The sequence below is a fragment of the Hyla sarda genome, unplaced genomic scaffold (genome assembly GCF_029499605.1).
Source record: "Hyla sarda isolate aHylSar1 unplaced genomic scaffold, aHylSar1.hap1 scaffold_543, whole genome shotgun sequence".
Classification (NCBI taxonomy): domain Eukaryota; kingdom Metazoa; phylum Chordata; class Amphibia; order Anura; family Hylidae; genus Hyla; species Hyla sarda.
Window position 1 is genome coordinate 1 of NW_026610554.1, and position 13,267 is coordinate 13,267.

The 13,267-nt window shown below is 45.9% G+C and overlaps 5 non-coding genes and 1 pseudogene across 5 annotated transcripts; all 6 read right to left on the reverse strand.

The window, feature by feature from the left end:
* LOC130339396 (U2 spliceosomal RNA) lies at positions 1-63 on the reverse strand (annotated as a pseudogene; the record flags this gene model as incomplete).
* A 2,078-nt stretch (positions 64-2,141) lies between these two features.
* LOC130339348 (U2 spliceosomal RNA) lies at positions 2,142-2,332 on the reverse strand. Its single transcript, XR_008879735.1, has one exon. It is a non-coding gene; the product is annotated as a U2 spliceosomal RNA (small nuclear RNA).
* Positions 2,333-4,416: 2,084 nt separating this feature from the next.
* LOC130339410 (U2 spliceosomal RNA) lies at positions 4,417-4,607 on the reverse strand. The gene has a single exon (XR_008879785.1). It is a non-coding gene; the product is annotated as a U2 spliceosomal RNA (small nuclear RNA).
* A 2,087-nt stretch (positions 4,608-6,694) lies between these two features.
* On the reverse strand, positions 6,695-6,885 carry LOC130339422 (U2 spliceosomal RNA). The gene has a single exon (XR_008879796.1). It is a non-coding gene; the product is annotated as a U2 spliceosomal RNA (small nuclear RNA).
* A 2,090-nt stretch (positions 6,886-8,975) lies between these two features.
* LOC130339434 (U2 spliceosomal RNA) lies at positions 8,976-9,166 on the reverse strand. Its single transcript, XR_008879807.1, has one exon. It is a non-coding gene; the product is annotated as a U2 spliceosomal RNA (small nuclear RNA).
* Positions 9,167-11,253: 2,087 nt separating this feature from the next.
* LOC130339446 (U2 spliceosomal RNA) lies at positions 11,254-11,444 on the reverse strand. Its single transcript, XR_008879818.1, has one exon. It is a non-coding gene; the product is annotated as a U2 spliceosomal RNA (small nuclear RNA).
* Positions 11,445-13,267: the final 1,823 nt, after the last annotated feature.

Below are 13,267 nucleotides of genomic sequence, written 5' to 3' on the forward strand. Positions count from 1 at the left end.
CAGATATTAAACTGATAAGAACAGATACTACACTTGATCTTAGCCAAAAGGCCGAGAAGCGATAACCGTGAAAGGGGCGGGCCCAACAAGGTCCCCTTCATGGGCACTATCACTGCTTGCTGTCAGGGAGGCTGCCAGACAATTTTCCATGCACACTCTGGGCTGGGGGGCAGTCAACCACCAGTACACACAGCAGAACCTAAACCCATACCATTATTGCTAAGCAGCAAGACAGGGGCCCATTGCACTCCCACGGGGCCTTTTTAAATGCAATCCATAACCCGGATTTGCCAGGAACCCTTCTTACTCCTCCTACTTGCATGTGACACTGGGCTTAGGATCTGCATAGGAAACACACACACAAGCACACACCTACCTTTGTTGCCTGCAGATGCCTCCTTGGCTGTCCCCAAACGGTATCAAACCAACACCCACGGGAAGCTGTAAGCATAGAGGACATGCCTGCACCCCATTGGACTTACCTGTGTGGGTTAAACCCGGGTTATTTGACAACCTATGGCGGTGATGGTTCTGCTCAGGCAGAGCAGTGCTGATGCTCCTCATAAAGCTGTCGCTGCTGTGAAGGTTCTAGGTGACATCACAAATCCCTATGGTTACATACACAACAAAGCTGGGTTGTTGTTGTTTACACTCTGCAAGGCCTGTGGAAGTGAGTGACATCATAGCACTGTAGTTCTGAGGGTTCTAGATGGATGCAACAATCTCCTGTTGCTTCTATGAAGGCCATAATAGACGACATCACCAAACAGCTCCATAGTCACATACACAGCAAAGGAGAGATGTTGTTTACACCTAGTGATGTCAGTGGTATTGAGTGACATCACAGCACAGTGCTAAGGCTCCTGGGCCTGGACACAGCAGCGGCTGCAATATCTCAACGGAGAATACGTTTATATATATGTGTGTGTGTGCGCGTATATATATATATATATATATATATATATATATATATTTCTCCGCCGAAATCACTTTTAAACCCATTTCCACCTTTTTTTCCCTTCTCTTCCTCTTACTTTTTTTTCACGTTTTTTTACGTTTTTCTCCTTTTCGCCTCTTTTCTGGGCGTATTATTCTTCTTTTTCTTCTTTTTTTTCGTCTAATGCATACCCCATCAGTGCAGCAATGCTTATTCAATACCGCCAGCAGATGGAGACACTGGGGGATAATTTTCTAAGGATTTATACTGATTTTTCCTGTCTGAATTTGTCGCACAGAAAGTTGCAGGCCAAATATGTGTGACATTTCTGCGACTTTAGCTTCTAGAGCATTTTTACAACATTATACATAGGTGCTGAATACATAAAAAGCGACTGTTCAGCGACAGACAAGTCGCATCGGCTGAAAGTAGGCCAGAATGTCAGTCCATGTTGGAGCAGGTTTAGATACAGTCTAAAGCATAGATCTCAAAGTCTGTGCACAGAATTTAGCAAGGGCCTCGCACCTTCTGATGCATCAGGTAGGTGCACAATAGCATAGCCTAACCCTCTGTACTTTGGTCTATATTGATGCGGGACATAGACAGCCAGCTGATGACCAATCCATTAGTGCAATGGATGACTGGAAGCATTTGTCTTTGCCTTTGCAATACCACAGAAGCAATGCATGGTCAATGTACAGCAATGACACACCTGTGTGAACAGCCAGGAGACCCCCCCCCCCCATGTTATGTTACATAGTTACATAGTTAGTACGGTCGAAAAAAGACATATGTCCATCAAGTTCAACCAGGGAATTAAGGGGTAGGGGTGTGGCGCGATATTGGGGAAGGGATGAGATTTTATATTTCTTCATAAGCATTAATCTTATTTTGTCAATTAGGAACATTCAGCACCCACCCGCTATCAAGGCAGCTGCCTATCATGTCATGCCCTACCTGCACAGGTGTGCTGGCTACTCAAATGATCCAATTAAGGAGGCCATTTAGTCAGCAGCAGCAGAAGTCCTGTGCCTGGACGCTCCAACAGCGGCCAGACACAAGCAGAAGCAGAAGCAGCAGCAGCACCACCTTTTGTTTTTTGGCTGCAGCAGCAGCAGCAGCAAGGCCCACAGGGCTGGCTAGCTGGCTAGCCAGCAAGCAGGTAGCAATGAAAGTAGGAATCTTTCTTTTTAACCCTGTAAGGGGGTGGTGCACTGTACCCGAAGATACTGCCATATCGGGTCAATGCATAGGGCGACGGAAGCAAGCTTCGAAATCGGCCCCCGTTCTCAAAAATCCATTTAATATATGGTCCCCAGATAGGGGACGTATCAGATATTAAACTGATAAGAACAGATACTACACTTGATCTTAGCCAAAAGGCCGAGAAGCGATAACCGTGAAAGGGGCGGGCCCAACAAGGTCCCCTTCATGGGCACTATCACTGCTTGCTGTCAGGGAGGCTGCCAGACAATTTTCCATGCACACTCTGGGCTGGGGGGCAGTCAACCACCAGTACACACAGCAGAACCTAAACCCATACCATTATTGCTAAGCAGCAAGACAGGGGCCCATTGCACTCCCACGGGGCCTTTTTAAATGCAATCCATAACCCGGATTTGCCAGGAACCCTTCTTACTCCTCCTACTTGCATGTGACACTGGGCTTAGGATCTGCATAGGAAACACACACACAAGCACACACCTACCTTTGTTGCCTGCAGATGCCTCCTTGGCTGTCCCCAAACGGTATCAAACCAACACCCACGGGAAGCTGTAAGCATAGAGGACATGCCTGCACCCCATTGGACTTACCTGTGTGGGTTAAACCCGGGTTATTTGACAACCTATGGCGGTGATGGTTCTGCTCAGGCAGAGCAGTGCTGATGCTCCTCATAAAGCTGTCGCTGCTGTGAAGGTTCTAGGTGACATCACAAATCCCTATGGTTACATACACAACAAAGCTGGGTTGTTGTTGTTTACACTCTGCAAGGCCTGTGGAAGTGAGTGACATCATAGCACTGTAGTTCTGAGGGTTCTAGATGGATGCAACAATCTCCTGTTGCTTCTATGAAGGCCATAATAGACGACATCACCAAACAGCTCCATAGTCACATACACAGCAAAGGAGAGATGTTGTTTACACCTAGTGATGTCAGTGGTATTGAGTGACATCACAGCACAGTGCTAAGGCTCCTGGGCCTGGACACAGCAGCGGCTGCAATATCTCAACGGAGAATACGTTTATATATATGTGTGTGTGTGCGCGTATATATATATATATATATATATATATATATATATATATATATTTCTCCGCCGAAATCACTTTTAAACCCATTTCCACCTTTTTTTCCCTTCTCTTCCTCTTACTTTTTTTTCACGTTTTTTTACGTTTTTCTCCTTTTCGCCTCTTTTCTGGGCGTATTATTCTTCTTTTTCTTCTTTTTTTTCGTCTAATGCATACCCCATCAGTGCAGCAATGCTTATTCAATACCGCCAGCAGATGGAGACACTGGGGGATAATTTTCTAAGGATTTATACTGATTTTTCCTGTCTGAATTTGTCGCACAGAAAGTTGCAGGCCAAATATGTGTGACATTTCTGCGACTTTAGCTTCTAGAGCATTTTTACAACATTATACATAGGTGCTGAATACATAAAAAGCGACTGTTCAGCGACAGACAAGTCGCATCGGCTGAAAGTAGGCCAGAATGTCAGTCCATGTTGGAGCAGGTTTAGATACAGTCTAAAGCATAGATCTCAAAGTCTGTGCACAGAATTTAGCAAGGGCCTCGCACCTTCTGATGCATCAGGTAGGTGCACAATAGCATAGCCTAACCCTCTGTACTTTGGTCTATATTGATGCGGGACATAGACAGCCAGCTGATGACCAATCCATTAGTGCAATGGATGGCTGGAAGCATTTGTCTTTGCCTTTGCAATACCACAGAAGCAATGCATGGTCAATGTACAGCAATGACACACCTGTGTGAACAGCCAGGAGACCCCCCCCCCCCATGTTATGTTACATAGTTACATAGTTAGTACGGTCGAAAAAAGACATATGTCCATCAAGTTCAACCAGGGAATTAAGGGGTAGGGGTGTGGCGCGATATTGGGGAAGGGATGAGATTTTATATTTCTTCATAAGCATTAATCTTATTTTGTCAATTAGGAACATTCAGCACCCACCCGCTATCAAGGCAGCTGCCTATCATGTCATGCCCTACCTGCACAGGTGTGCTGGCTACTCAAATGATCCAATTAAGGAGGCCATTTAGTCAGCAGCAGCAGAAGTCCTGTGCCTGGACGCTCCAACAGCGGCCAGACACAAGCAGAAGCAGAAGCAGCAGCAGCACCACCTTTTGTTTTTTGGCTGCAGCAGCAGCAGCAGCAAGGCCCACAGGGCTGGCTAGCTGGCTAGCCAGCAAGCAGGTAGCAATGAAAGTAGGAATCTTTCTTTTTAACCCTGTAAGGGGGTGGTGCACTGTACCCGAAGATACTGCCATATCGGGTCAATGCATAGGGCGACGGAAGCAAGCTTCGAAATCGGCCCCCGTTCTCAAAAATCCATTTAATATATGGTCCCCAGATAGGGGACGTATCAGATATTAAACTGATAAGAACAGATACTACACTTGATCTTAGCCAAAAGGCCGAGAAGCGATAACCGTGAAAGGGGCGGGCCCAACAAGGTCCCCTTCATGGGCACTATCACTGCTTGCTGTCAGGGAGGCTGCCAGACAATTTTCCATGCACACTCTGGGCTGGGGGGCAGTCAACCACCAGTACACACAGCAGAACCTAAACCCATACCATTATTGCTAAGCAGCAAGACAGGGGCCCATTGCACTCCCACGGGGCCTTTTTAAATGCAATCCATAACCCGGATTTGCCAGGAACCCTTCTTACTCCTCCTACTTGCATGTGACACTGGGCTTAGGATCTGCATAGGAAACACACACACAAGCACACACCTACCTTTGTTGCCTGCAGATGCCTCCTTGGCTGTCCCCAAACGGTATCAAACCAACACCCACGGGAAGCTGTAAGCATAGAGGACATGCCTGCACCCCATTGGACTTACCTGTGTGGGTTAAACCCGGGTTATTTGACAACCTATGGCGGTGATGGTTCTGCTCAGGCAGAGCAGTGCTGATGCTCCTCATAAAGCTGTCGCTGCTGTGAAGGTTCTAGGTGACATCACAAATCCCTATGGTTACATACACAACAAAGCTGGGTTGTTGTTGTTTACACTCTGCAAGGCCTGTGGAAGTGAGTGACATCATAGCACTGTAGTTCTGAGGGTTCTAGATGGATGCAACAATCTCCTGTTGCTTCTATGAAGGCCATAATAGACGACATCACCAAACAGCTCCATAGTCACATACACAGCAAAGGAGAGATGTTGTTTACACCTAGTGATGTCAGTGGTATTGAGTGACATCACAGCACAGTGCTAAGGCTCCTGGGCCTGGACACAGCAGCGGCTGCAATATCTCAACGGAGAATACGTTTATATATATGTGTGTGTGTGCGCGTATATATATATATATATATATATATATATATATATATATATATATTCTCCGCCGAAATCACTTTTAAACCCATTTCCACCTTTTTTTCCCTTCTCTTCCTCTTACTTTTTTTTCACGTTTTTTTACGTTTTTCTCCTTTTCGCCTCTTTTCTGGGCGTATTATTCTTCTTTTTCTTCTTTTTTTTCGTCTAATGCATACCCCATCAGTGCAGCAATGCTTATTCAATACCGCCAGCAGATGGAGACACTGGGGGATAATTTTCTAAGGATTTATACTGATTTTTCCTGTCTGAATTTGTCGCACAGAAAGTTGCAGGCCAAATATGTGTGACATTTCTGCGACTTTAGCTTCTAGAGCATTTTTACAACATTATACATAGGTGCTGAATACATAAAAAGCGACTGTTCAGCGACAGACAAGTCGCATCGGCTGAAAGTAGGCCAGAATGTCAGTCCATGTTGGAGCAGGTTTAGATACAGTCTAAAGCATAGATCTCAAAGTCTGTGCACAGAATTTAGCAAGGGCCTCGCACCTTCTGATGCATCAGGTAGGTGCACAATAGCATAGCCTAACCCTCTGTACTTTGGTCTATATTGATGCGGGACATAGACAGCCAGCTGATGATCAATCCATTAGTGCAATGGATGGCTGGAAGCATTTGTCTTTGCCTTTGCAATACCACAGAAGCAATGCATGGTCAATGTACAGCAATGACACACCTGTGTGAACAGCCAGGAGACCCCCCCCCCCCCCATGTTATGTTACATAGTTACATAGTTAGTACGGTCGAAAAAAGACATATGTCCATCAAGTTCAACCAGGGAATTAAGGGGTAGGGGTGTGGCGCGATATTGGGGAAGGGATGAGATTTTATATTTCTTCATAAGCATTAATCTTATTTTGTCAATTAGGAACATTCAGCACCCACCCGCTATCAAGGCAGCTGCCTATCATGTCATGCCCTACCTGCACAGGTGTGCTGGCTACTCAAATGATCCAATTAAGGAGGCCATTTAGTCAGCAGCAGCAGAAGTCCTGTGCCTGGACGCTCCAACAGCGGCCAGACACAAGCAGAAGCAGAAGCAGCAGCAGCACCACCTTTTGTTTTTTGGCTGCAGCAGCAGCAGCAGCAAGGCCCACAGGGCTGGCTAGCTGGCTAGCCAGCAAGCAGGTAGCAATGAAAGTAGGAATCTTTCTTTTTAACCCTGTAAGGGGGTGGTGCACTGTACCCGAAGATACTGCCATATCGGGTCAATGCATAGGGCGACGGAAGCAAGCTTCGAAATCGGCCCCCGTTCTCAAAAATCCATTTAATATATGGTCCCCAGATAGGGGACGTATCAGATATTAAACTGATAAGAACAGATACTACACTTGATCTTAGCCAAAAGGCCGAGAAGCGATAACCGTGAAAGGGGCGGGCCCAACAAGGTCCCCTTCATGGGCACTATCACTGCTTGCTGTCAGGGAGGCTGCCAGACAATTTTCCATGCACACTCTGGGCTGGGGGGCAGTCAACCACCAGTACACACAGCAGAACCTAAACCCATACCATTATTGCTAAGCAGCAAGACAGGGGCCCATTGCACTCCCACGGGGCCTTTTTAAATGCAATCCATAACCCGGATTTGCCAGGAACCCTTCTTACTCCTCCTACTTGCATGTGACACTGGGCTTAGGATCTGCATAGGAAACACACACACAAGCACACACCTACCTTTGTTGCCTGCAGATGCCTCCTTGGCTGTCCCCAAACGGTATCAAACCAACACCCACGGGAAGCTGTAAGCATAGAGGACATGCCTGCACCCCATTGGACTTACCTGTGTGGGTTAAACCCGGGTTATTTGACAACCTATGGCGGTGATGGTTCTGCTCAGGCAGAGCAGTGCTGATGCTCCTCATAAAGCTGTCGCTGCTGTGAAGGTTCTAGGTGACATCACAAATCCCTATGGTTACATACACAACAAAGCTGGGTTGTTGTTGTTTACACTCTGCAAGGCCTGTGGAAGTGAGTGACATCATAGCACTGTAGTTCTGAGGGTTCTAGATGGATGCAACAATCTCCTGTTGCTTCTATGAAGGCCATAATAGACGACATCACCAAACAGCTCCATAGTCACATACACAGCAAAGGAGAGATGTTGTTTACACCTAGTGATGTCAGTGGTATTGAGTGACATCACAGCACAGTGCTAAGGCTCCTGGGCCTGGACACAGCAGCGGCTGCAATATCTCAACGGAGAATACGTTTATATATATGTGTGTGTGTGCGCGTATATATATATATATATATATATATATATATATATATATATATTTCTCCGCCGAAATCACTTTTAAACCCATTTCCACCTTTTTTTCCCTTCTCTTCCTCTTACTTTTTTTTCACGTTTTTTTACGTTTTTCTCCTTTTCGCCTCTTTTCTGGGCGTATTATTCTTCTTTTTCTTCTTTTTTTTCGTCTAATGCATACCCCATCAGTGCAGCAATGCTTATTCAATACCGCCAGCAGATGGAGACACTGGGGGATAATTTTCTAAGGATTTATACTGATTTTTCCTGTCTGAATTTGTCGCACAGAAAGTTGCAGGCCAAATATGTGTGACATTTCTGCGACTTTAGCTTCTAGAGCATTTTTACAACATTATACATAGGTGCTGAATACATAAAAAGCGACTGTTCAGCGACAGACAAGTCGCATCGGCTGAAAGTAGGCCAGAATGTCAGTCCATGTTGGAGCAGGTTTAGATACAGTCTAAAGCATAGATCTCAAAGTCTGTGCACAGAATTTAGCAAGGGCCTCGCACCTTCTGATGCATCAGGTAGGTGCACAATAGCATAGCCTAACCCTCTGTACTTTGGTCTATATTGATGCGGGACATAGACAGCCAGCTGATGACCAATCCATTAGTGCAATGGATGGCTGGAAGCATTTGTCTTTGCCTTTGCAATACCACAGAAGCAATGCATGGTCAATGTACAGCAATGACACACCTGTGTGAACAGCCAGGAGACCCCCCCCCCCCATGTTATGTTACATAGTTACATAGTTAGTACGGTCGAAAAAAGACATATGTCCATCAAGTTCAACCAGGGAATTAAGGGGTAGGGGTGTGGCGCGATATTGGGGAAGGGATGAGATTTTATATTTCTTCATAAGCATTAATCTTATTTTGTCAATTAGGAACATTCAGCACCCACCCGCTATCAAGGCAGCTGCCTATCATGTCATGCCCTACCTGCACAGGTGTGCTGGCTACTCAAATGATCCAATTAAGGAGGCCATTTAGTCAGCAGCAGCAGAAGTCCTGTGCCTGGACGCTCCAACAGCGGCCAGACACAAGCAGAAGCAGAAGCAGCAGCAGCACCACCTTTTGTTTTTTGGCTGCAGCAGCAGCAGCAGCAGCAGCAAGGCCCACAGGGCTGGCTAGCTGGCTAGCCAGCAAGCAGGTAGCAATGAAAGTAGGAATCTTTCTTTTTAACCCTGTAAGGGGGTGGTGCACTGTACCCGAAGATACTGCCATATCGGGTCAATGCATAGGGCGACGGAAGCAAGCTTCGAAATCGGCCCCCGTTCTCAAAAATCCATTTAATATATGGTCCCCAGATAGGGGACGTATCAGATATTAAACTGATAAGAACAGATACTACACTTGATCTTAGCCAAAAGGCCGAGAAGCGATAACCGTGAAAGGGGCGGGCCCAACAAGGTCCCCTTCATGGGCACTATCACTGCTTGCTGTCAGGGAGGCTGCCAGACAATTTTCCATGCACACTCTGGGCTGGGGGGCAGTCAACCACCAGTACACACAGCAGAACCTAAACCCATACCATTATTGCTAAGCAGCAAGACAGGGGCCCATTGCACTCCCACGGGGCCTTTTTAAATGCAATCCATAACCCGGATTTGCCAGGAACCCTTCTTACTCCTCCTACTTGCATGTGACACTGGGCTTAGGATCTGCATAGGAAACACACACACAAGCACACACCTACCTTTGTTGCCTGCAGATGCCTCCTTGGCTGTCCCCAAACGGTATCAAACCAACACCCACGGGAAGCTGTAAGCATAGAGGACATGCCTGCACCCCATTGGACTTACCTGTGTGGGTTAAACCCGGGTTATTTGACAACCTATGGCGGTGATGGTTCTGCTCAGGCAGAGCAGTGCTGATGCTCCTCATAAAGCTGTCGCTGCTGTGAAGGTTCTAGGTGACATCACAAATCCCTATGGTTACATACACAACAAAGCTGGGTTGTTGTTGTTTACACTCTGCAAGGCCTGTGGAAGTGAGTGACATCATAGCACTGTAGTTCTGAGGGTTCTAGATGGATGCAACAATCTCCTGTTGCTTCTATGAAGGCCATAATAGACGACATCACCAAACAGCTCCATAGTCACATACACAGCAAAGGAGAGATGTTGTTTACACCTAGTGATGTCAGTGGTATTGAGTGACATCACAGCACAGTGCTAAGGCTCCTGGGCCTGGACACAGCAGCGGCTGCAATATCTCAACGGAGAATACGTTTATATATATGTGTGTGTGTGCGCGTATATATATATATATATATATATATATATATATATATATATATATATTTCTCCGCCGAAATCACTTTTAAACCCATTTCCACCTTTTTTTCCCTTCTCTTCCTCTTACTTTTTTTTCACGTTTTTTTACGTTTTTCTCCTTTTCGCCTCTTTTCTGGGCGTATTATTCTTCTTTTTCTTCTTTTTTTTCGTCTAATGCATACCCCATCAGTGCAGCAATGCTTATTCAATACCGCCAGCAGATGGAGACACTGGGGGATAATTTTCTAAGGATTTATACTGATTTTTCCTGTCTGAATTTGTCGCACAGAAAGTTGCAGGCCAAATATGTGTGACATTTCTGCGACTTTAGCTTCTAGAGCATTTTTACAACATTATACATAGGTGCTGAATACATAAAAAGCGACTGTTCAGCGACAGACAAGTCGCATCGGCTGAAAGTAGGCCAGAATGTCAGTCCATGTTGGAGCAGGTTTAGATACAGTCTAAAGCATAGATCTCAAAGTCTGTGCACAGAATTTAGCAAGGGCCTCGCACCTTCTGATGCATCAGGTAGGTGCACAATAGCATAGCCTAACCCTCTGTACTTTGGTCTATATTGATGCGGGACATAGACAGCCAGCTGATGACCAATCCATTAGTGCAATGGATGGCTGGAAGCATTTGTCTTTGCCTTTGCAATACCACAGAAGCAATGCATGGTCAATGTACAGCAATGACACACCTGTGTGAACAGCCAGGAGACCCCCCCCCCCATGTTATGTTACATAGTTACATAGTTAGTACGGTCGAAAAAAGACATATGTCCATCAAGTTCAACCAGGGAATTAAGGGGTAGGGGTGTGGCGCGATATTGGGGAAGGGATGAGATTTTATATTTCTTCATAAGCATTAATCTTATTTTGTCAATTAGGAACATTCAGCACCCACCCGCTATCAAGGCAGCTGCCTATCATGTCATGCCCTACCTGCACAGGTGTGCTGGCTACTCAAATGATCCAATTAAGGAGGCCATTTAGTCAGCAGCAGCAGAAGTCCTGTGCCTGGACGCTCCAACAGCGGCCAGACACAAGCAGAAGCAGAAGCAGCAGCAGCACCACCTTTTGTTTTTTGGCTGCAGCAGCAGCAGCAGCAAGGCCCACAGGGCTGGCTAGCTGGCTAGCCAGCAAGCAGGTAGCAATGAAAGTAGGAATCTTTCTTTTTAACCCTGTAAGGGGGTGGTGCACTGTACCCGAAGATACTGCCATATCGGGTCAATGCATAGGGCGACGGAAGCAAGCTTCGAAATCGGCCCCCGTTCTCAAAAATCCATTTAATATATGGTCCCCAGATAGGGGACGTATCAGATATTAAACTGATAAGAACAGATACTACACTTGATCTTAGCCAAAAGGCCGAGAAGCGATAACCGTGAAAGGGGCGGGCCCAACAAGGTCCCCTTCATGGGCACTATCACTGCTTGCTGTCAGGGAGGCTGCCAGACAATTTTCCATGCACACTCTGGGCTGGGGGGCAGTCAACCACCAGTACACACAGCAGAACCTAAACCCATACCATTATTGCTAAGCAGCAAGACAGGGGCCCATTGCACTCCCACGGGGCCTTTTTAAATGCAATCCATAACCCGGATTTGCCAGGAACCCTTCTTACTCCTCCTACTTGCATGTGACACTGGGCTTAGGATCTGCATAGGAAACACACACACAAGCACACACCTACCTTTGTTGCCTGCAGATGCCTCCTTGGCTGTCCCCAAACGGTATCAAACCAACACCCACGGGAAGCTGTAAGCATAGAGGACATGCCTGCACCCCATTGGACTTACCTGTGTGGGTTAAACCCGGGTTATTTGACAACCTATGGCGGTGATGGTTCTGCTCAGGCAGAGCAGTGCTGATGCTCCTCATAAAGCTGTCGCTGCTGTGAAGGTTCTAGGTGACATCACAAATCCCTATGGTTACATACACAACAAAGCTGGGTTGTTGTTGTTTACACTCTGCAAGGCCTGTGGAAGTGAGTGACATCATAGCACTGTAGTTCTGAGGGTTCTAGATGGATGCAACAATCTCCTGTTGCTTCTATGAAGGCCATAATAGACGACATCACCAAACAGCTCCATAGTCACATACACAGCAAAGGAGAGATGTTGTTTACACCTAGTGATGTCAGTGGTATTGAGTGACATCACAGCACAGTGCTAAGGCTCCTGGGCCTGGACACAGCAGCGGCTGCAATATCTCAACGGAGAATACGTTTATATATATATGTGTGTGTGCGCGTATATATATATATATATATATATATATATATATATATATATATATTTCTCCGCCGAAATCACTTTTAAACCCATTTCCACCTTTTTTTCCCTTCTCTTCCTCTTACTTTTTTTTCACGTTTTTTTACGTTTTTCTCCTTTTCGCCTCTTTTCTGGGCGTATTATTCTTCTTTTTCTTCTTTTTTTTCGTCTAATGCATACCCCATCAGTGCAGCAATGCTTATTCAATACCGCCAGCAGATGGAGACACTGGGAGATTATTTTCTAAGGATTTATACTGATTTTTCCTGTCTGAATTTGTCGCACAGAAAGTTGCAGGCCAAATATGTGTGACATTTCTGCGACTTTAGCTTCTAGAGCATTTTTACAACATTATACATAGGTGCTGAATACATAAAAAGCGACTGTTCAGCGACAGACAAGTCGCATCGGCTGAAAGTAGGCTAGAATGTCAGTCCATGTTGGAGCAGGTTTAGATACAGTCTAAAGCATAGATCTCAAAGTCTGTGCACAGAATTTAGCAAGGGCCTCGCACCTTCTGATGCATCAGGTAGGTGCACAATAGCATAGCCTAACCCTCTGTACTTTGGTCTATATTGATGCGGGACATAGACAGCCAGCTGATGACCAATCCATTAGTGCAATGGATGGCTGGAAGCATTTGTCTTTGCCTTTGCAATACCACAGAAGCAATGCATGGTCAATGTACAGCAATGACACACCTGTGTGAACAGCCAGGAGACCCCCCCCCCCCCATGTTATGTTACATAGTTACATAGTTAGTACGGTCGAAAAAAGACATATGTCCATCAAGTTCAACCAGGGAATTAAGGGGTAGGGGTGTGGCGCGATATTGGGGAAGGGATGAGATTTTATATTTCTTCATAAGCATTAATCTTATTTTGTCAATTAGGAACATTCAGCACCCACCCGCTATCAAGGCAGCTGCCT